Source organism: Triturus cristatus, chromosome 9, assembly GCF_964204655.1.
Source record: "Triturus cristatus chromosome 9, aTriCri1.1, whole genome shotgun sequence".
Lineage (NCBI taxonomy): Eukaryota > Metazoa > Chordata > Amphibia > Caudata > Salamandridae > Triturus > Triturus cristatus.
Genome location: NC_140592.1, coordinates 572672356 through 572696071, shown reverse-complemented (window position 1 = coordinate 572696071; position 23716 = coordinate 572672356). Strand labels below are relative to the sequence as shown.

At 43.0% G+C, this 23716-nt stretch overlaps 1 long non-coding RNA gene across 1 annotated transcript in view; it reads left to right on the top strand.

Annotated features, from left to right (window-relative positions):
* LOC146798333 (uncharacterized) overlaps nucleotides 1–3863 on the top strand; it is a 227190-nt gene extending 223327 nt beyond the window's left edge. Inside the window, exon 3 of the long non-coding RNA XR_014969145.1 lies at nucleotides 3746–3863. This is a non-coding gene — a long non-coding RNA (uncharacterized LOC146798333). The remainder of the gene's footprint in view (nucleotides 1–3745) is intronic.
* The last annotated feature ends 19853 nt before the right edge of the window (nucleotides 3864–23716 follow it).

Here is a 23716-nt window from a genome sequence, read left to right as displayed (position 1 = left end):
AGGGAATAGTTTATTTGGCAATGAGAATTTTAACCCCTTCGCCGCGGGGGTAATTCCGCCACAGCGCGGGGGGGGGGGCGGCTGCTAGTGACTAGCCCAGCTCGTCATGAGTCACAGTGGAGCTGTGCTCATGATGAGCTGAGCTCGTCACGACTCCGCCCACTAATTGATTCTCCCGCACAGGCGGGGAATCAATCGCGCGAGGGCGGAGCGCGACCGTTATGACGAGCTCAGCTCGTCATGAGCACAGCTCCACTGTGCCTCATGACGAGCTGGGCTCGTCATAAGCACACAGCGGGTTAAGGTGGTTGAATGTGATATATATTTTGCCATGAGCAATGGGTGCAAAAACAGAACACAGCCTGTTTGCCCACACCAAGCCCAGTTTTACTAAACTTTCATGCAATGCAATGCAACGCAATGCAACGCATCAAGGGAACTTGCTGCACTATGTTGCGTGAAAGGAAGAGAGTAGAAATGTGCTATATTGACTAAAATAGGGTAAATTTCTTCTCTCGGTTTGTGCTGGTCAACATGTGGCAGCCTAGTGCCAATGCAGGCACACTTGCACCATGACGCAAGGGTGCCAGTGTTGTGTTCAGAATAGTTTATGTGCAGGAAGTGATACCTTTCTGCACTAAAACTATTCGTAGAGGATTATTCCTTCTTAGGTCTCGCCTGACCCAGCGCATGCGCTGGTCTGGCAAGACTTTTTGAGAGTGCTCCAAAAAGTGCTACCAGGCCAGCCTAGAGCTACAGTGCATGTGCGCGGGCGCGCGGGCCGCGCTTGACCGGTATTACTTTTACTTTCGCGGCCGCATTGATGTTTGATCCCTTTCGCAGCCGCACGGCCGCTTGTTTATCCTTTCAGGGAAATTCCCCCTAGAGGTAGTCAGGGAGCGTAGTGCGCTCTTTACCTTGGTGTTAGGCTGCATTTACTGCCAAATTGTTCTTAAAGTGATACGTGACCATTATAAATTCGCGCTGCTCATCACAGCTGCTGTGCCTTCCTTATTTATAGACGTATTTTTCAGTGTCCTTCCTCTTTCTTGTGTATGATGTTTTAAAAGCCTGCATGTTAAATTCAGCTCACTTGTCTAGCAATGGCATTTCCCACACACATGAAGGAGTGACACATCTACTGGACAATTTGGTTGGTTCAAGTAGCGCCTGCGAAGCTTCAACCAACTTCCGGTTGTGCAGCCTGATTATTTTATTTCATGCTGACCAATAAAAAAAAAGTAAGGCGCAATTTAACTTTGTATACTGCTCGCAGTGGGGTGCGGTGGTCTCTCTTTCAACTCTTTGACAGGCTGCCACTTTCACGACAGTGGGACTGGTGGCAAACTCGAGTTCCCTGGATGAAGGCAGTGTGACATCTTCGCAACTGGCAGTGTCTTCCTTCCTGACACAGTAACCGGAGACAAAGGACAAGCCTGAAACGTCCTCACCTTGAAAAACAGCAACTGTGTAGTGCCACCCCTCGCCCATATAATCTACCATATAGCACTTCTCAGAAAGACCAGTATGTATCTCCGTGGTAAACAAAATGCCTCATGGAATTTCTAGGTGTTTGGTTCTCCCTTTTCAACTACAGGAATCCAGACAATAAACTTCCACTGTCTATGAAGATATTCTCACCCCCAATTGGATGAATTCCACTTTACTGTGTTAATCAATGCTGAGAGGCAATCTTTGAGGGTAAATTTAGGAAGACGTACATCTACTCCAGCATTTACAGAATCTCCTTTTTAGTGTTTGCTTTACAAAGCTGCCAAGGTTTCAGATTGCTGTGTGTGACATTTTCATAATCTCACTTTGATTATGAGTGACAGTTCAACGACTATGAGTGACACTTTCTCATGAGCAAAATCAAGCAATGAAGACGGGGAAACATAAATATCAGAAATCCACCCATTTGAGCAACGAGAAACTCTAAATGAACTGCAGTAAAGCATAAGAAATAATTGTTATACGACTTTCATTTATCATACTTTAGCCAAAATTGCAGAAAATAAATAAAGCTGTCTGGAAGACGTTTATAATTGAATTCTAATCAGCTGAGTGACTCGCAGATTCACTGGACTGCCATCACCCACATGACCATAAACATGGCAACACTGGAAAGCAGAGTGTGAGGCACTAATTAAGGTCATAACTAGGCTGATAGCAAAGTCTCACTGACCTGACTTGCAGAATACTTTCTTTCGAGGAAGGCGACGAGCTGGCACGGCAACAATGCACACAAGCACCAGACTGTGCGGGTGTGTGTACCTTTGGGACATGAGGGGTATGGCTATGAGCTCATTAATTGCAGACACAGGGCGACAGTGCAGGAACTGCCCCAGCTGTAGATATGGAGAGTTTTTTTCCCACAAGGGCGCTGTTTTAAATACTATACAACACACAAAACACCCAGTACTGTACTCTGTAATCCAGCTCTATGCCTCACTGTCTGTCCCAATACACACCTGCTTACCTGATCTCTCACCCGGCTTCCTGCGTTTGTTGGAATGCATGGTGTACATCCATGGGATGTTAAAGGACAGGTAAGTGTCACTGATGGTTAAATGCTCATCAACTAACTCACACTCAGTAGTAATCGGACACACTGACTTTGACCCGTCCTCCTGACGTCGGTGATATCGGTGTGTCGGGTGTCCTTAGTAACTTATTTATTTATTTGTGCAATTTTATATAGCGCAGACTGTACCCAAAGGTGTCAAGAGCGCTTTACAATTGAATCAAGTATGTTACATGAGGAGATTTACAAACTTACACGTTACAGATACACATGGGATACTTGAAAATGTAAAATAAGAGGTGGCAATCACAGCAACAAAACAAAAAAACAAAAAACAAGCATTTGCAATGCAATAGCTCTCCCTTTTGCGGGAGTTTGAGCTATTCACATTGTAAATGACAATGCCTTTTATTTATGTGTTTTGAAAACTTGCAAGAGGGGCGTAAACATGCACTCTGTACTTATAGCCTCTGCTTATGAGAAGCTGCACCAACTGCCAGCCTTGCTTCTCGTAAGCAAGGACTATCTGTACAAAGTGCGTGTTTACGCACCGCTTGCAGGTTTTCAAAACACATAAATAAAAGGCATAGTCATTTACAATGCCAATAGCTCAAACTCTTGCAAATGCGAGACCTATTGCATTGCAAATGCGTGTTGTATGTGTGCTTCAGAATGCTGAAAATCTTTGCAATTGTCTGTTGATTTTGCGTCCTTTGCTTGGCTAGGATACAGAATGCTTTATGCCAGCATCACAACCTATGATGGCATGTTGTGCATTGGAGGATGGGTTATATTTATGTTCATTTTATGTGTGTGTTTACACAGTGTATGTTGTTGTGGTGCCATAGTGCTGTTGATTTGGCCGCACTTTGCCAACTACATCTTTGGTTTCATGATGTGTGCATAACGGTGTGAGTGTGCTTGCAAATGTGTGCTCTTTAGTTAAGGGCATTTGTAGAGCAGGTTGAAACGACGGTATTCTTGGCTTAGAATGTTGTTAGAAGACAGGTGAAGCCCACATTTGAGTTATCAGAGGTGTCGTTGTGTCTGATAATGGTTGCATGTAATGTACTGAATTCAGGGATGGGTGATAGTTTTAGGTTTCAGTTTGACGAATATTTGCCGCTGATTATTCATGCCACCTTTATTCACTTGTTTACAATAGTCTAGATTGGGTGATGCTTTCGGAGAGTGACTGGTTATCCTTGCTTGTTTTTTCAGAGAAAACAAAACATCAATTATGAGATCTAAAATCAATGAACGCAACAAAACAGAAGAGAAGAACAATGAGAAAAGGACAAGTAGAGGCAATACTATCTTTACAGTCAAATATACACCAATCCTGTAGCTGTAATATGGTTAATTTCAAGTTATTAAAAGTAATGCAATCTATGTGTGTGATTTACTTTTTCATTTATTTTTAAGAACATAGTATATTTATGGTAAGAAAAATGAGGCATGCATGATCAACCTACATACATGCTACGTGATCTGCATGTGTATGTCCTCTTCAACCTATAGTATGCCACTGAAGTCCTGGCTTGATCTGGTTGCTCTTTTCATACATTCAGTAGGGAGTAAAAAAGTAAAGAGATTGGGAAAGTGTGAGAGAGAAATAGAGTCATGGTATTTGCATGTGTGATGTTTGTATGAAGGAGTACATGATAGCCTGGTGCCAGATTTGGGTCTGTGAGATTATTAAAATCAAAAACATTCTCTTAAAGGGATACCAGGGACAGAACAATACCAGAGAAGTACAAGGCAATACCCCCACCGCCTGACAGTGTCTGTGATCAGAGCACACCCTGTTGCCTCTTTCATGTTGATATATTTACATGTTCGAAAGCTGAAGAGGGACATGGTGGAAGTAAAAACACCTATGGAATCAAAGGGTTGGGTTCCATCACCTCGAGCTCTGAGTTTTTGGAGGGCACAGGATAGTGTAACATTAACTCCTACTCTGACTTGTCCTACGGTAGGGGTCTCAGGTTCTAGGAGGAGTGCTCCTCAGTATGCTGATGGCCCTGTCTTGGCACTACCAAGTTTAAGGTAGCTGGGCTTAGGCTGCCAGAGTGTAGGGGCCCACAGTGTATAGTCTTGTTGGCTGTATAGAGGTGCCCCTATGGTCTGGACCCATCGTAGTTTGGCCCGGCTAGGAGTTGGGCTCACATATGGGAACTTTTGAGGCACAGGTCACAGGCCCTTGCCCATTTGGCTCCAGGATTTCAAGGCTGTGAGCTATGGGAGGATAATGTTATGGTGTGGTACTCTGACAGAGAGGAAGTGCCGTGTGGTGCTCTGTTTTTTGGGGAGAGGAACATGGGAGGCATCGCCTTAGAAGGGAGCATAGAAACATTTTAAAGTGACAATTAAAAAAGAATAAATAAGTTAGTGAAAGAGTGAATGAATGGAACATTATAGTGTGCCTATGGAGGTATTGTGAGAAGAGGAAGAGTAGACAGGAATGCTTATATCAGGCAGTATAGCTGAGCATTTCACCCTAAAACTACCAGGGCTTCGCTGAACCCCAACTCACCAAAATCCAAAGACAGGTAGGAAATGGTCACTTGCACATGGGGTTCAGGTGATTACAGATTAGCCAAATGTACCAAGCAGTAGAAGAAAAGGTGTATTAAGAGGGATACCAGGTATTGGGACCAGTCCCCTACTTTCTCACGGATTTTTTAAATTGTGTCCTGACTACACGCTGGGATGTTTCAAGTGTTTACATCTTCTAACCTGGGAAGCTTAGAAGCAATTTTGTTTTCTCCCTGTATTAGTTTAAGATGGATACACGCTTGTTTGTGATATGCAAACACATTGCAAAACCTTGGCAAGCCAGTACTCGAAATTTGAAATTCAAGTAGTTAAAACACGGATGTAGATCCCTTGAGCTTCTGAGACCCAATACATCCATTGCTGAAAACAAATTCAGCCCCCTGGCAGTTTGGGAAACATGTGACAACTGTGCTGTTCATACATCCTTCAACTGCCAGCAAGTAGCACATGCCCAAGCTACCAAATAACATGGAAGGTGGGGAGGAGAGGTGTGGAGGACTGAAGGTGAACTGGTCCATAGTCTTTAGCGCATTTGCCGACTTCTCTCTTTCAGGTATACATAGGTACAGAATTCTATATCCCTGCATCTACCGCATCTGCCTGAATCTGTCAATGCACTCTTCATTGGCAGCAAAGCATTGGAATATAGCCCGAGCAGTGGAGCGCGAGATGTTAGCTCCTATGTACAGTAAACGCATGACGCAAGAGGCAGAGCTGTAAAAAAGGCTATAAGAAGTGCGGCTTAGGAGTATATTGAAGTTACAGATCTTTAAAAAAGGTATTCAATACATGGTTCTGTGTTCCTTTTAGTCCCCTTTGTCTTGTATAAATATGGATATGTACAATAGTCTATATAACAATACCATCCTACCATGCAAGTTCTGATGTCTTGATGATGGGGGCTCTGGGGATGGAGGGATCTTGCAATATATGTTTAATATAGCAGAAGCAGTAAATGCAACATAAAACATGTGCATAGTACATATGATTGTTACCAAAGTCATGCAGTCCTCAAACGGACGATATGCAGACTTATTAACATGTTGAGTTTCTAAAATGCAAAGTGCAATCACTTTTCTGCAGCTAGGGCATTAGCAAACTGCTCATTTCGTCCGCTTAAACTATCTTATGGTGCCAAATTTACAGTTCAGAAAAGGCAGCTAGGGGATAAAGTAGTTTTTCTTTGTTATCTGGTATTTTATGGAGTACGCCAAACCTTCCACAATTGGTTTTCCCAAAAGAAGGCCCTTGAAAAATAAAGGAGTCCCTCTGTGTGTGTTAGGACTCCTTGTAGGGTAGGTGGACCCACCTCATACTAACCCTAAACTGGTGTGGCTTTACTGGTCATCCTCTTGGACAGTTATTATTGAGTGAGTGCAGGCGTTCAGAGGGCACTGGGAACTGGTTCTGTTTCTTCTGAAAAATAGTGGCTTCCCTCTATTGGCTGATTCTCCTCAATTAGACATTATGGGCCTGATGTACGACTCTATTTTGCATGCGCATACGGATTTGCGACCTGTTTGCGCATGCAAAATACAAAAGGGCCATGTACTAGCCCTATTTAGCGACTCGCAATTTATTTGCGACTCTAAATAGGATTAGTGACTCGCTATTAGGAAGGGGCGTTCCAAGGACGTCCCTCCTAATAGCGAGCCTGAGCCCATGTATGACTGTTTTTCAACCGCAATTGCAGTAGCAAAACAGTCGCAGTTTACCACCCTTCTCAGAAGGGTAGTAAAGTACTTGCAAAAGGGAAGGGGCCCCTGGCGACCCATTCCCCTTTGTGAATGCAGGGGAAAATATTTTTAGGGGCAGGCAGTGGTCCCAGGGACCACTACCTGCCCTTAAAAAATGAAAAGAAAACGTTTCATTTTTCTTTTTTTAAATGCATACCGTTTTCCTTTAAGGAAAACGGGCTGCATTTAAAAAAAAAATTACCTGCTTTATTTAAAAGCAGTCCCAGACATGGAGGTCTGCTGAGCCCAGCAGGCCACCATACCTGGGAGGGCCTGCCATTCCCAATGCGGTTGCAAACTGTGAGTGCCTCATTATTATTCAGGAGGCATGCAATTTGCGACCCCATTGGGAATCACAAACAGTGTCTCAGACACAGTTGTACATAGCATTTGGCGAATCACAAATTGCGGTCTCGCAATTGAGTGCAGTTTGCAAGTCGCAAAATGCTTTGGTCGTACATCTGGCCCTATGTCTTTTTTGATTCTTTTCTTCTTAAAAAAATGAAAAGACTTGTTCATTTTTTAACGTGAGCTGTTTTGGCAACATTTCAGCCATACAAATGTATACACTTATGCCAAGAGAGTCCAAAATTGCATCCCAGAATTGAGTGAGGATCCGCTTTTAAACTACAGGTCTGATGTCTGTCAATCGGCAGGGAGAGAACAGCTTTCTGCCAGTGCTGCCTCAAAAAGGTTCTCTTCTTGTGAATATTAATTTTCTCCCCCGACAAGCAGCTGGTGGTCACATGTTGGAGAAAGAGAGGCTCTTGGGAAACAGAAGATGAGGTTCCATAGAGTGTACAGCATGCTGTTTTCCTGGACACTGTACAGTGAAGTATAAATTTGATCCCATTCCGAGATACTATACGGGTGCATCATAATTATGCTTAGTCAGCACTCGCATATATTCTGTGTGGCTAATGTTACTAAGGCAAATGGAGTATGGCATATTTAATGTACTACACGTGAAGAATTATGTGTATAGAACTTGACTAATAAAGGTCTATGTGACATTTACATTTTAATGTAGCAGGAGAAGTTAACGTAAAATATGTCTCTTTGTGAGGTTAATAAAATAGAATGTGTATGTGTAGACTAATGTTTGAACATTTATTCGTGTAACTAGAACTATTTTCATACAGATGCATTTGGAATGACATCTTTGTAATTCTTTACAATTTATTAATGAATTTAGAAGCTGCATCTATTTTATGTGTAGAAATGTGCACATATTCTGTAACCATGTACACTGCTAAGTTGACAAGAGTGGGCCTCAAGAAACTGATGAGTTCAAGCTCATGTTTAAAGTTTAACATGTAATTCGTATTGAACCTTCAACATAGAGTGTATTTGCTTGTATTTTGTTTCCACTCCAGGTGTGGACAAAGCCTCATTAGTTAGCAGAGAAGGGGTTTCTTTTGTTAGATAGCAAGGTATGAGAAGACAAAGTTTAACAAGGAGAGAGGCTGTAATGATCAAGGAGGCGAGTTCTCATGTAGGAGGAGAAGAATGGCAAAGGACGAATGAAGGTGCAACTTATCGAAGTGGGAAAGGTGGTGCAAGTATCCAGTTGTGCCGGAATCCTGGGAAAGTACTAGTGAAAATCACTTGGGATTGCCTACCTTGAATATAATTGATATTTTATGCTGTTACATAGAGAGGGACAAGAGAGACATCATAGGACTTCACGGGGAGCAGATCAATGAGTATGCTTGTGTGGCTTTATGCTACGTGATCCAGGTTCAGAGTGCCTTCTATTGAAGACTCTGACAGCTGACACCTTTCTGATTTTACCTTTACTAAATGCTTCTTAGTCTAGGGGTGCCCCTTGAAGGCAATGTAAGGAGAGATAGGTTGCTCATGTTTACTTTTGAGAATCATTTGATGCAGTTTAATGCTCAATTCTTTTTCCTGATCATTTGCATTGCCATCATAGATTTAGTTGTCTGCCTTGTATTATATAGGGTAAATCTCTACAGGATGATTTGGACTCATTTTGTTTGTTCTATACTTCTATACGATAATGTTGAGGATGATCTATATTGATTTATTTCCAAACTCATAATTAAATCCTACTAAACTCAGATTTAGTTGTCAAGTGGATTACTGGGTGACCAAATTGGTTACACTGTATTGAAAATTCAAAGTGATTCTTCTCTCCTTCTTACCTCTCAATCTGCTATCAAGACCATCGGATTGGAGATAAAATATTTACGTGGGCCCAAGCTCTTGCAGTGATGTGTTCTTCCCATGACTGTCAAGCACTGAACGGAAAAGTGTCACTATGCACGCAATGTACTGCAATCGGCAGCCCTTTGGGCAAGGCATCAGGGTCACTGCACATATTGCAGGGCCACGTCATGCACTGTTAAGTGGCAAGTTCCCTCTCCAGCTCTGTTGCAAACTAAAGGTATAAGGGGCACTGACTCTGAAGTACAGTGATGGACCTCCTCACTCATATTAAATACAATAGATTTCACGAGCACAGTGCATGCGCTGTGCAGGCAAAACCTAAACAAGCATTGGTATAGCCAATAGGTCTTGCCTTTGGGACCTTATAAGAGAGTGCTGGGGGCCTCAGTCCATATGGATGGACTATAGAGTGTGTGGGGAGCCGCAGTCTGTATGGGTGGACTGTAGAGTGTGCTGGGGGCCTCAGTCTGTATGGATGGACTGTAGACTGTGCTGGGGGGCACAGTCCATGTGGATGGACTGCACAGTGTGCTGGGGGCCTCAGTCTGTATGGATGGACTGTAGAGTGTGCTGGGGGCCTCAGTCCGGATGGATGGACTGTAGAGTGTGTGGGGGCTGCAATCCATATGGCTGGACTGCAGAGTGTGCTGGGGGCCTCAGGCCGTATGGATGGACTGCAGAGTGTGCTGGGGGCCTCTGTCTGTATTGATGAGGTGTAGAGTGTGTGGGGGCGCAGTCCGTATGGATGGACTGCAGAGTGTGCTGGGGGTAGCAGTCCATATGGATGGACTGTAGAGTGTGCTGGGGGCCTCAGTCCATATGGATGGACTGTAGAGTGTGTGGGGGCTGCAATTCGTATGGCTGGACTGCAGAGGGTGTTGGGGGCCTCAGGTCGTATGGATGGACTGCAGAGTGTGCTGGGGGCCTCTGTCCGTATTGATGAGGTGTAGAGTGTGCGGGGGCGCAGTCCGTATGGATGGACTGTAGAGTGTGCTGGGGGCCTCAGTCCATATGGATGGACTGTAGAGTGTGCTGGGGGACCCAGTCCATATGGATGGACTGTAGAGTGTGCTGGGGGCCTCTGTCCAGATGGATGGAGAGTAATGTGTGCTGGGGGCCGCAGTCCATATGGATGGACTGCAGAGTGTGTTTTTTAACACAGTTGCTAAGGCACACAACAATTATAATAAACCAGGGAAGCTGGTATCCATAATGTGTTTGAGCATGTCAGAAATTAGAGTCCATCACTAGCTCTGGAATTTCACTTGCACGTTTCTTTAATATATCTTCTTACAAAATCCAGATATGTGTACACAACAGCCGACACGTGTTTCGTCCTAAAAGGACTTTTTCAAGGCTAAACACAGTTCGACAGATCCATTAAAGGAATCCATGAATCGTCAAGAATCAATCAAGGGCAATGTAGGCCAGCCGGGTATTGTAGATCCCTTAAGCTATATTGGTGATCCTTCTCCCCGGAACAAATGACTAGCGTAAAGGATGCACGTTATCCTCAGGTCCTGATAAACCCGAAACAAAGTCTTCATGAAGGTGAACTCCAAGCGTGGAGAAAGCACGTGGACTGCAGAGTGTGCTGGGGGCCTCAGTCCGCATGGATAGACTGTAGAGTGTGTTTTGGGCCGCAGTCTGTGTGGATGGACTGTAGAGTGTGTGGGGGGCCCCAGTCCATATGGATGGACTGCAGAGTGTGCTGGGGGCCTCAGGCCATATGGATGGACTGCAGAGTGTGCTGGGGGCCTCAGTCCGTATTGATGGAGTGTAGAGTGTGCTGGGGGGCGCAGTCCATATGGATGTATTGCAGAGTTTGCTGGGGGCCTCAGTCCATATTGATGGAGTGTAGAATGTGCTGGGGGGCACAGTCCATGTGGATCTACTGCAGAGTGTGCTGGGGGTCGCAGTCCGTACGGATGGACTGTAGAGTGTGCTGCGGGCCTCAGTCCGTATGGATGGAGAGTAGTGAGTGCTGGGGGCCGCATAGTGTGCTGGGGCATGCAGTCCATATGGATGGACTGCAGAGTGTGCTGGGGGCCTCAGTCCATATGGATGGACTGTAGAGTGTGCTGTGGGCCTCAGGTCGTATGGATGGAGTGTAGAGTGATATACGAAAAAAATCTACTTTTTACCCCAACTGTTTTTAGAAGAAATGAGCGCAGGTCATCACAGCAGGCGTTATCTTATATTAAAAACACCTTTTTATTCACATTTACAGTGAACCTATGCTATTTTACAGCGCTGAGTTAGAACTTTAGTAAAATATGTAAATTTCTTTTTGGAGTATTGGGAGAGACTGGCGGCAGAGAAGGAAATGCAGGTTTGAAGTGCATCTTAAAAAAGTTGAAAAGATCGCGGTTTATCGTACCATCCAAAACCAGCGTGAAATCGGTCTGACTGGAAAAATAGCATTTCTAAAAAAAATAAAAATGAATACAGGCTTGTTAAAGGTGCATACTCCACCCCATCGCTGCTATGAAATGTACATATGTTATGAATGAAGGCCAGCAGCCGTGAAGAAAGATGAAACAGCGCACAAACATGCATAGGCAGGCAAACAACAAGGCAGTTTTACCCTTTAAACAACATCCCCTACTCATGTGTAGGAGTTGTGTGCTCTGTGTTATGCAGGCAAAACAAAACATGCTGTGTAAAGCTGCCGCCGGATAAGAGCCCCGGCACCTCTTTTGTTACAAATTAAGCACTGAGAAAGCGGCTGTAGCCAAGCCACTATCAAAATTCGGTTTATGTGTCGGCATTTCTTTTGGTACAAAGTAAGCAATAGGAGGACGACTGTAGTTACTTGTTTGCAGCTAGACAAAAATAAAATCAGTAGCGTAGCTCCACTTTAGGTCAAATTTATTTTTCGTGTGTATAGGAATATTAACTAATTCGTCCACAATCACAGGCTATTAAGCACAATCAGACATTAACACCTGGTTTTCCAAACTCGTACGCTAGCAGTTTTGGCCTTTAAACAACATTCCCTCCCCATTTGTACGGTTTATGTGCTCTGTGTTATGCAGGCTAAAAAATTGCTGTGTAATGCTGCCGCCTGATGAGAGCCCCGGCACCTGTTTTGTTACAAATTAAGCACTGAGAAAGCGGCTGTAGCCAAGCCATTATTACATTTCAGTTTATGTGCTCTCTGTTATGCAAACTAACAAAAGTATTATAGAGTATAAAGCTGCTGCCTGATCACAACACCAGCAGTTCCTTCATGGCAAATTAAGCACTAGGAGGGCAGCTGTAGCTACATGTTTGCAGCTAGACACAAACCAAATTAGTAGCGTTAAATAAAATAACAATTGATTTGTTGAAATACGCTTCAAACTTTAATTTACAAAAAAAGTTGCTTTCACGTTGCTTTTGTAACTGTGTTAATATAGTGTAATGTATTAACTTTTGTTTGGGAAAAAAAGGGAGCCTGAAAGTCTGCTGTAGTGTGAGTTTCTGTATAAGTTTTCACACTTGAGAAAGGAAAGCAGGACAAGCTAATTAAGCGTAAACAAGCCTGGTAATAAAGATTGTAATCTTTTAGTCTGCAGCATCTGTGGGATGCAAAACAGCAAACAGCAGGATGCTAAAGTTGTTAAGCCAACTGTAGCTCACTAAAGTTAGGGAAAAAGAGAAATAAGAAACACAAGAAAAAACATATTTAAAATAGGTGAACAAAAAATTAACAGTTGCATGCATGTCTGTATTTAAAAAAAATAAAACAAGGAAGCAGTAGATGTAAAAATAAAACAATTCAAACATATAAAATACGAGAATACAACATGGTTTCTCAGCTCCGACGTTGACAGTTTTTGCCTTTAAGACACATCCCCTCCGCATTTGTATGGTTTGTGTGCTTTTTGTTACACAGGTTCAAACAAGAAATATGCTGTCTAAAGCTGCCGCATGAGAACAGCCCCGGAACTTCTTTGGTTATAAATTAACCGCTGGGAGGACGGCTGTAACTACGCCACTATTTGGAAAACTTAGATAAATGCAAAAGAGAAAGTAGATTATGCAGCCCATTAAAGTTTTTAATATCTGCTGCTTATAGAACGTGCAAAGGACTGCAGCTGACTGGGCACACATGCATTGTGTGGGAAGTTGCCTTTATAATTATTATAGACACCAGTGGTGATTGTTTCTGGCTTAAGTGCAAGTTAACTCACAGTCAACAAACAAAAAACTACATGCTGTCTAAAATAGTGAAACCGGAATGAAATCAAGGTTAACAAAATTCCGTTAATACGGTTAACAACTAATCTGTTAAAGTACACTACGTGCATGTTTAACTTAAGCAACAAAAGGAAACAACAAAATCTATTGTCATCACTGCTAATCCGTTAAAGTACACTACATACATGTTTAACTTAAGAAATAAAAGGAAACAACAAAATCTATCATCATCACTGCTAATCCGTTAAAGTATACTGCATACATGTTTAATTTAAGCAACAAAAGGAAACAACAAACTCTATCGTCATCACTGCTAATCCGTTAAAGTACACTGCATACATGTTTAACTTAAGCAACAAAATGAAAATAATTTAGCGCAACACTCCCCCAAAAAAACAGCATTAACATTTATATAAAGAAACAAAACTTCAAACACGCACAAGCAAATTAAGCAAGCAGCCAAAAACAAAAGAGTTCCAACACAAACACTTCATCCCACTGATAGCATGTTTACAGTAGTTAAGCGGTGCTGTATAGGCGTTCCCAAGCAAAAAAAGGTGGAACTAACACACATATTAACCTGTCAACACAAAGAGAATTTAAAAGACAAGCGAACGCACCAATAAAAAGTCAATAGGTGGAGTTTCACCACATATACTAATTACTGCATGTCTCGGAGAGACAGCGCATGTGCTGCCGAGACTCGACCTAAAAAACAACAAAATAAATAAATGTTTTATCTTTCATTTCTATATTTTGTGATCGATACTAGTACCCTTGGCTTACTCTTGAAATATAGGACCATGCCAGGAGTAAGCCATGACTACTTCTAGCTTACTCTTGGAATTCCAGAGTTAGGCAGGAGTATGACAAGAGTAAGCAACCCCTACATATAGCAACATCTTCGTGAATCGGCCCTTGTGCCCATGTCTAGAAATGCTGCTTCAAGTTTATATACTTGATTGGAACTTTAATTGATGTCTATCACAGGCATGTCCTAGATCTTGTTTTGGTTTATATCATATAATGACAATCTTACAATGAATCAAGAAAATCAAACGAAAGCATTGAATGTTGCTGTGCTCAGCTGCTACTTTTCTCGAGTAGGCTATGTGTCAGCATTTGTGTGGGAGTAATCTGCACTACAATAGACACCTTCACAATGGAACAATAACACATTGAAGCTGGGCATTTATGCAGTATCCATTATCTTGTTATATTAACATGAAGGTGTGTATGAATGATTCAAGATTGAAGGCAAAAGTAGATGTGCATGCGTTCCTTCCTGTGATCTCAGTTGGTTAAAGGCTACTCTCACTGTAGACACAAACTACTTCATATTGACTGTACTGTTTAACTGGTTCTCAAAATGGTGTATCCCAGAGTTAGACTAACGTTTTAGCTCAGAGAAGTTCCCAGAAGGCCCCAGCACATTAGATTGTGTTTAGCCCCAACAATCCTTATCTCGCTCTTTTTTCCAAAAGTACCTTTGTCCATCTGCTACACCCCTGGAGCAATTGTAAGAAGTACATATTTCAGTGTCATCAGTATACTGATTTTACGTTGTTCTGTGCCTTGAAATACTGTCCCCACAGGTACTATTTAGACAAATACAGGACATAACTAAAGCATGTTGTGTCCAATAACGTGATGGACAATGACTTGTGTCACAGGATCAGATAACCATATTTTGGCACCTGTCCTGCAGAAATTAAACAATCGAATTAAGTCAATCCCTGCAAGACGTCTCTAGCAGTATAGTGGTACTCTGGTCTGATAAATCCAACACAGTCACAATGGCTAAACAAGCTCTGCGCTTGTCTAGAAGCAAATCAAACATTTATCAAATCTGGATTTAAACCATGATGCAGCTAAAAAAAATCTGATTCCCCTAGTGAGAGATGACACTAATCATAAAGATTGCTAGTAGTCAGGTGGTAAAATTGTATTTCAAATTCTCCTGTAAATGTAACGAATTTGGCCAGCAGCAGTGAAGCTAGACCAGAACCAAACCAGATTTTCCTGAACAATGATTGTTTCAGAGCCCTTTCAAAGTCCTGGAAACAGTCCCCTCCAAAAGGAGCAACGGGTACTTATTGGGGCTGCTGATGGTAAGAGATAAAGATCAGAGAGTTGTCAAGGTCATACCACTGCTGTCTAGCTCTTTACACCTTGATGTTCAAGGCATAATAGCAATCGAAGCAGTTCATAACACAAAATTACTTAAAGTCGTCCATGATTGTAGGAGTGTAGCTGAGGCATCCAAGTCTAATACATTTGATCCTATTTGCAAACAATACCAGAAATACCTTGCAGTACTCTTTGAGAACCAATTCTTAAGATTCAGGGCCAGCTTTAGATGTTGGCAGGACTGCAACAGAGTGGGCTTTTTTGGTGGTCTTCTCACCCCCCAACCTGGCGGTCTGCCTCCTCGATTTAGATGTTGGCTGGTAAAGGGAAAAGAGACCACTGCAGTCCCGCCGACTCTGTCGGGTCTTCCCTCCCAGCCCCTACAGCAGGACTAGCTGCAGCAGGCAGCAGCAGGCAGCAACAGGACTCCAGCCAGGATTCCCGCCCTTCAGATTTGGATGAGGCCTGTTTCATAGGGAATTTACACAAAATGATCACTACACATAACCTACATACACATATATACACATACATGACATATATGTGTTTTACGGAAAACATAAATCCCAATTACCTGTCTCCCTACAACCACGGACGACCCTCTCAGTACTTTGCCGACAGGACACCGCCAGCCCAACGGGAACATCCAAATCTGCTCAGCAGGACCCCACTGTCCAGACGGTAGGCGGTTCGCAAGCACAGAAGACTGCTACCATGGGGGTCTTCTGTGTATCGTATATGCATCTAAATACAGTGGGTGGTAGACCGTCGGCTCAAAGGAGTACTTGGGTCCACCGCGGGACAGCAGTAAGACCGCCAACATATAAATCAGGCCCTCAGCCACACGATGATGTAGATACTGCAATACTGTTGTCTTGTGAAGGTCTCACTTTAGGCTTTCCTGCTTTGTTCCCTCCCCAATTTATAAGCCAGGAAATCTAACTCATGGAGTTTTAATAAGCGGGAATGGTGCATTCCCAGTGCTCAGAAACTGTACCATGGAATAATGTGGGCACTGTTTTTGAATACTGGAGCTGCATAGTAAGGTGTGCCCCGTACATTTGTAAATATCTTGATAGATATGTGGGATACATTTCTGAATATAAACATTCACTAAATCAATTATGCAGGCATGAAGATAATCTCATTACTGGATTTTTTGTTGAGCTCTTTGCACTAAGAGATCAATTCACTAAAATATAGCACTACAAAGTGAATTCACAATATATGCTGCACAAAACTACAATTTCAAAGCTTTGCACTTTCTACTAATTTCCTCTGCACTGCACAAGCACAACTTCAAGACGGATGCCTCCTTCTGCAATAAACTTGCCATATTCTTTAAAGATAAAGTAGAGGCCGTCTTTAATGTCTTCGCTGCAAACCACAGTTCTGAGGAGGTTTGCATGAACAACAACTTACAGTCTGTGATATCTGATGGCTCCCATTCTGGGACTTACTCTAGTGAAGTTGCCATTTCAGATGGTGAACCATCAGAACCACCCTGCTTCATGAACACTATTTTTTCTGCTTTCTCCCCCCTTACAACTGGTCAAGTAACAGATCTGTTTAATCAAATCAAGTCAAGCACGCCGTTTGATCCTTGCCCACCTAGAGTGCTACAGCAAACCTCTGCCATTGTTCCCGGCCACCTCTTACTGATCTTTAATCAGACGTCCCTTCTAGGTTAATTTCCTAAAAGATGGAAAATAGCATCAATCTTCCCCCTCATAAAAAAGCTTAACCTGGATGCTGATAATTCTGGCAATTACAGGCCAATGTCCCAGCTTCCTTTTCCGGCCAAGATGGTGGAGAAGGCTATGAACACCGAGCTTTCACTATTCATCCTGGAACATAAGCGGCTGGATTCCTCTCAGTTTGGCTTTAGGAGCCAACATAGTATGGAATCAGCCTTGATTACAGCCTCCGAGTATGTGAAAACTACATTAGACAATGGAGGGAACAGTGTCTTAATTTTGTTTGATCTTTCGGCAGCGTTCGACACCGTTAATCATGACCTCCTCCTCAACTGTCTGTTTGATTTAGGTGTCAGGGGGACTGCCCTTAAGTTCCTTAGATCCTTTCTCACCAATAGAGTTCAATTTTTGGAATCAAATGGCCATAGGTCAACATCATTCACTCTTTCCCAAATACTTGTAGGGGAAAAGGCGCTCTAAAACCTTGTATTACTAGAGGTACAGATAGAAGTCTAGTTTTATATCATGATGTTATGATCCTCAATGTACCCCAATATAAGCCTAGGTAGTTGTATGACCTTTTACCTACATTTGTCCTACCTTGCCCTACATAACGGTTCTGGCGCTGACCTTTTACCTAGTTATGTGCCAAATAAATGTTGTGTGGTTTTTCTTCGAAAACTAGCCTAATTTATTATGCATGAGGATTCTTAGTATCATATCATATTCCCTGTCTAGGACATGCACAGCAGGATTACCATCTTCTGTATAATAACTCTGTACAAAAGTGACCGCTATCATCATCCTTCAACGACAGACCCGCAGTACCATTACACATCTAGGTAGAACCCCTAGGGGTACTTTTTGGGTATAAAATAACCACATCTTCACAGGGCAACCAGAGGAGAAGCTTCCATGCTGACACAAGATGCTGGCGTCCCTACAGACAGAAACTCTAGCATGCAGTGGTCTGACATTCCTTTGCGAGGGGTCCAACTCGAGACCAAGACGAGGTCCTCTGTTCTTTCTCATCAGGTAATGGGTTTGGCTCTTTCCTAGGGGGATTCTTGGCTTCACACCTACTTACATGCTAGGTACACTTAGCTAGGGTTCGCATCTTAGGAGTACACTTGATTATTGCTATGTATCTATATGCCTCCATATATTCACTGTTTTAGCTCCATGGTAGAATTCTACCTTTTATTTACTCGGTCGGTGCTTGGAATCGTATATATCTATTTCTGTCTAATGGTTGTCGCAGCACATGTATTTTATACCAGAATGACGCTGGTTCAATAAATGCTTCTTGAAAATTTCCCCATCGTTTATTTTGTATACCTCTCTGACAAGAAGTGAGCATGAGTGACTGAACGAAAAGTGCTGTACTGTTTCCACGATCCCTGAAGGATCAAGGGTTGTCATATTTGATAATTGCCAGAAACTATTTGCCACTTGGTAAGGTGAGGGGGCTTATGGTGGCACTGTGAGCTAGCTTGTCTAAAGGCTAATATATCCGTTGGGGGTGGCTGGAATCAGTCTGGACATCTATCCCTTAGTTTATGTTGTCTAAACGTTCAGATCCTATATAGATTTGTAGGAACTAAATGACAGTGAAACAGTTAAGAGACTTTAAATGTATACTAGAAAGCCAGATCACTTCCATAATAGAACTTGGTCTTCTCAGCAAGTAGATTGTACTTTCCGGAGACTGTGAGATAGCGCGTCTCACCAAGAACATTTAGTAACAAATAACATGGGGGTGCCATTTGTTAAGCAATTAGTAAAATGCAATATGGATCGAGTATTAATGGTTAGACCGTAATAGAACGTCAAAGACCACTATGCAAGGTGATTTTTTGGAACTTAGTGGAAAATTGTACATTGAAAACACTTTGGTTATTGACAACAGAGTCTCCAAACTTATAAGAATGTGGTCTGCGTGCCACAATTAAACACGGGTGGATCTTAGATATAATCCATCTCCGCCATGATAAAACCCCCATATACCTTACAGAGAAAAGGTCTCCGGAGGCAGACCTCTAATTCCACCCACATAATTTAGATGGGCGAAACTACTGCCCATCACCGCCAGGAAAACGCTAGAGGTAAGGGACAGTGAAAACAGCTTAATGCTCCCCTTGCCTTGGAAGAGGATAACATGGCTAGAGGAGCATTCTCTTTCTTATTATCCAAAACAAAAATACTGCTTTCATATTTTCTTTATGAAAAAAAAAAAAAGCTTATGAAATAAAAGGCGGTATTTGTAAAGCATTAACTGTCACTCCGAAGGGAGCATCCTGGCTCTGATACTGAGGTGAGATGAAGCTCTAAGGATCTTAGATGAGAGAGAGGCAAAGTTCGTCTGATGCTCCGAAGATCCAAGTTTTTAGAGCCGTTCTGTATTGTGTTTCGGTTTTTAGCATTCTCAGTTGCAAAGGCAGTAGGTCCCAAGCTCTGGAACCTAATACTGCTATTGTTTTACTTCCTTAAGTTTTGCATCTAAAATTGGGAGATTTGAGCAGGTTAGCTGATGAGGACCTGAGAGTTCTGTTTGTAATATAGGGGGTGAATCTAGATGAGAGATATTTTGGTCCTATCTTGAGTGATGCTCTGAAGGTGATTAGAAGGATTTTGAACAGGATTCTCTTATGTAATGGGAGCCAATGAAGGGTTTTGAGGGCTGCCGATGCGGAAGACCTTCGAGGAAGTCTTAAGACAAGCCTTGCTGCTGCGTGTTAGACCACTTGAAGTCTTTTTACTGTTTTTTTGCTGGCTCCTGCCAAGAGGCTGTTGCAGTAGCCAAGTCGTGAAAGAATTAAGGCGACTGCTATTGATTTCCTTGCTGCGAGTGGGAGTTAGTCGAAATTTTTTCTCAAGGATCTTATAATGCTGAAGCAGGTCCCTGCTACCTTCACTGTGTGTGATTGGAAGGTGAGGGCGGAGTCAAATTGCACTCCCAGATTTCTTGCTACTTTCACAGTCTCAGGCAGGGGTGAAGTACCCTCTGGCCACCAATCGCTTGGTAGAAATGAGACTTCTTTCCCTATAGGTAGGATCTCAGTCTTGTTGGTGTTGCACCTAAGGTGGTTGTCCTTGATCCACTGAAGGACCTTGGTCAAACATCTTTTAAAGTTGAGCTCTGCATCCTTGGATTTCTGATCCAAAGATAGTATCATTTGGGTATCATCTGCGTAGGAGGTAACTTCGATCCCGCATGATGTGTTCAGTGAGATAAGTGGAGTCATATAAACATTGAACAACAATGGGCTCAGTGTGGACCCCTGAGGCACCCCGGTTGACAGATAAGAAAGTTCCCAGTGACACGATTTGTCTGCGCTTGGAAAGGAAGAATTTTATCCATTCTAAAGCAGTATTCGAGATACCGCTAGATTTGAGTCTTGATAAGAGGATGCTGTGTGATATGGTATCAAACGCGGCCGATAGGTCGAGTAGGATCAACACAGCCTTCCTACCTCTGTCTGCTATAATTTTTTAAATGTCGGTTATTTCCAAAAGTGCAGACTCAGTGGAGTGTGTGGGACGGAAACCGGATTGCTGGGGGTGGAGGATGTTGGCCGTCTCAATAAAGTGGGATAATTCTTTATTTAAAAAATGTTCTGTGATTTTGCCTAAAGCGGGAAGCAGTGATATGGGGCGAAGGTTAGAGAGTACTGCTGAGTCAATATTTGGCTTCTTTTTCAGGGGTTTCACTATTGCTAGTTTCCAGTCATCAGGCATGGTCCCTGCGCTTATGGACGAGTTAACAATCTGGTTTTTGAATGGGTTAATTGTGTCTATGATTCGGTGGAGGATTATGGGGGGACAGGCATCCAGGGGAGAGCCTGATTTGCAAGCTAGGATTGCTTCTCGAGTTTGATCCAGTGACACTGGTTTAAATGAACACATGGAGTATTTAGTGGCTTCCGGTTCGTGCTCAGGGAAGGCATATTTGGTCGGGACTGGGTCCGTAGTGAAGTCCTTTTTAATATTCATAATCTTTTCTTCAAAATAGAGGGATATTTGATCGCATAGCCTCTGGGGCGGGGGTATTTCTTTTTGAAGCGCTTTAGGATTGGTATAGGACTGACCGACCGAGAAAATGATTTTTTGGTCTAGATTAGCTTCTAGTATTCTGTTTGGATAGTATTCTTTTTTGGCTAGTTTGATCTGAATATGGTAAAGTTTTCTGCTTACTTTATTAGCTTATTTTTCTGCTGCATTATAACATCTTCTCCATTTACGCTCTTGTTGTCTGCATTGGAGGTGTGCTTATTTGAGAGTGGGTGTAAACCAGGGGGTTTGCTGGGATGTTTTCTTTTCCTAATTTTTTTTTCTGATTTTAGCTTGTGTGATAAGTTTATCACTGACAGTAGTCATCCAATTATGGAAGAGACGTGAATCTGCTGCAGTGTTCCTTATCAAGGTAGGCACCAGAGCCTGTGCGGTAGTAGCCAGCTTAGGATTGTGTGTTTTATATCTACATTCTAATGTACGTTATTATCCTCCATTTATTTCTTCTTATGATTCATCCTTGTTAACTAATAGAATGTCCCTGACTTCCTAGCAACTGTATGTACCACTCATGAGAGATTCTGGAATGCTGGGCTTGAGAGAGAGAGGCAGTTGTATTGAGAGCAGCGCGTAGATCATCAAAGGCCTTGTACCTTTTCGATTAAATCTACTTGAACTATCCTTGTAAGACTCATTTTTGTAAAAGTGTGCTAGTTGTGTCAAGTTACGCCTGGGCTGCAGGCTAATTGGCTGTTTGTCCCGATGACTTGTCAAAGGGATCTTCAATGTGAGGGGCACAAAACTGTGGTCTGACCATATTTGAGGGATGGGTGGGTCGGTAGAGAGGAGGGTGAAGTTAGAGCAGACCCCATCCAGTGTGTGGCCAGCTCGATGTGTAGAAGCGTCTACCATCTGGATTAGCCCTAACATTTCTGTTATTTGGAGGACATTTTCTACGCCTGGCTCTTTTTTGTCTTCTAGGTGTAGGTTAAAGTCACCTAATAATGTGAAGTTTGCATATCTAAGTAGGAGGTGACTTAGGGTGTTCCCTAGCGAGTCAGTGAATGTGGTGCTATGACCTGGTGCCCGATAGATCAGGCCTCCTGAGAAGGACACCGAGGCATTAAATGAGATACAGAATCCAAGACTTTCTGCTCCCTTGAGTGTGTCTATTTCGAAGTTAGTGCAGTGAAGTGTGTCTCTGAGGAAAATGGCCAGACCCCCTCCTCTGGTGTCTTCTCTGTCATTTCTACAGATCGTGTACAGTGGTGGTAAGGCTATCGCGATGTCCGGGTTGCACCAATCTTTCAGCCAGGTCTCCGTAATAAATAGGAAGTCTAGTTGTTGTTCCATTATTAAGTCTCTGATATCTTGGCTGTGTTTGCACATAGAGCGGGCATTGACTAGTTCCCCTTTTATTTGAGTAGTGTTAATGGGTGCGACTAATTTGTGGTTGTCAATTGCAATAGGAATTTCTAATTTGCAGTGGTGACATGAACAAGCCTCCTTTAACTTCTCCGGTGCTCTCAGGCATTTGGCTGATCCCCCTTTGTTAAAAGTTTTCAGTGCTGTAGATGAGTATACCGGTTCAGGACCAATTTGGGCAGAAATTCCTGCCCTTGTCGCGGTCTTGGTGCGGACGGGCGCAGACTGGCTTGCCTTTGGCACGCCCGCTGCGCGCTTTCGCTGGGCGTCCAGCCCAGCATATGATTAAATAGCTGGCCGGGAAAGGCTGTGGTCGGAGTTTCCGACTGGAAGTGAGGTAGGCGAGGCAGGGGGGCGTGTCCACTTCACTTCCCTTCAATCAATCGGATAGTACAGCGTCGGACCAGGGAAGTGGAAACAACAGGATTTGTAAAAGAAATGCAGGTAATGAAACGCTACTGTGCAAAGTTTAAAATAAAATAGAAATTTAGGATCATTAAAGGCGCAATCACGGTGGGAGATAAAAGAACAAAGGCTGTTTCAAAATACAGGGCTAAAATGCAGTGCTCACTTCTAAGTGAGAGCGCGTCTCACCTCTTGTATCGCTGCATGCACAGCTCCGTCATGTTGACTGCCAACTCAGAAACTTCCAAAAGCAATGACAGAAACCGAAGCCCCAGCCTTCCCTTTTAGTATATGTGAGTCACCCATAAGGTAGGCTCCAGGTACCCCTATGGGCAGGGTGCAGTGTAGTTGAAAGGTAGGACATGTACTGACGTGTGTGACATGCCCTGATAGTGAAATCCAGTGTAATTTGTTTTTCACTGTTGAAAGGCTGTCGCATAGGATAGAATGGGGAATACTATGTAACATTTTACTGAATATCTTCCCATTGGGACAAGATGGTGAAATAGAGTTTAGTATGCCTGAACTAAGAATGTAGAAATGCTTCTTTTAGTAAAGATGATTTTTATGTTCTGTGTTTGAAAATCCCACTTTTAGAAAGTAGGTATGTTCTTGCTTAGCCATCCTGTGTGCCTCTTCTAGGTTCTGGATTGACTGTCTGGCTTTGGAGTGACAGGGGCTGGGGCTGTGCATTCTCTTCAGAAAGCCACTGGGGGGGTCAAGGTGTGTCCTGCCTTTCCTGGATGAGTGAGGTCTGGGCTGAATAGACCTGTGCCGCATTTAGAGTAGTCGGAGGAGATTTCCTTGCACCTGAATATGCCTGGTCTGCCTTGGACTCTTCTGTCTCCATC